The sequence below is a fragment of the Myotis davidii genome, unplaced genomic scaffold (genome assembly GCF_000327345.1).
Source record: "Myotis davidii unplaced genomic scaffold, ASM32734v1 scaffold845, whole genome shotgun sequence".
Classification (NCBI taxonomy): domain Eukaryota; kingdom Metazoa; phylum Chordata; class Mammalia; order Chiroptera; family Vespertilionidae; genus Myotis; species Myotis davidii.
In genome coordinates, this window is record NW_006296223.1 from 1,269,042 (window position 1) to 1,269,526 (window position 485).

Below are 485 nucleotides of genomic sequence, written 5' to 3' on the forward strand. Positions count from 1 at the left end.
CGTGGGGAGCGCGGGGAGCTCAGCAGCTGGGGCTCGGCCCCAGGCTGGACCCTAACCACAGCCCCAACTCCCATCAGGCTCTGCCCCAAGGTCGGGCTCCGGAGTCCCAGCCATTGGAAAAAGGTCACCCCGAAAGGGAGAACAAGCCCTAGGGTGGGGGCCCTAGGCTCGGGGCGCCCTGGCACATACAGGGGAAGTGGGCACCAGCTCTGTGACCCGGGAAGCAGGGGCTGAGGCTGCGGGGCTGGCCTTCCTCTGCCAGGCGGCACTCGGAGGCTGGGAAGTGGGGGTCCTGCCAAGAATCAGGAAGTGAAGCCACAGTGGGAACTCTACAAAAGGGTTTATTTCCTCCCAGCCGTGTGGGCACCACAAGGACAGTGCACATTCCAGCTGGGCGTGCAAGATTGTCCCTGAGTCAGCGCCTGCGCCCTTCCTGTCCTTCCTCTCCCGGGGAGCTGGGCCTCAGCTTCACCAAGCAGGGCCCT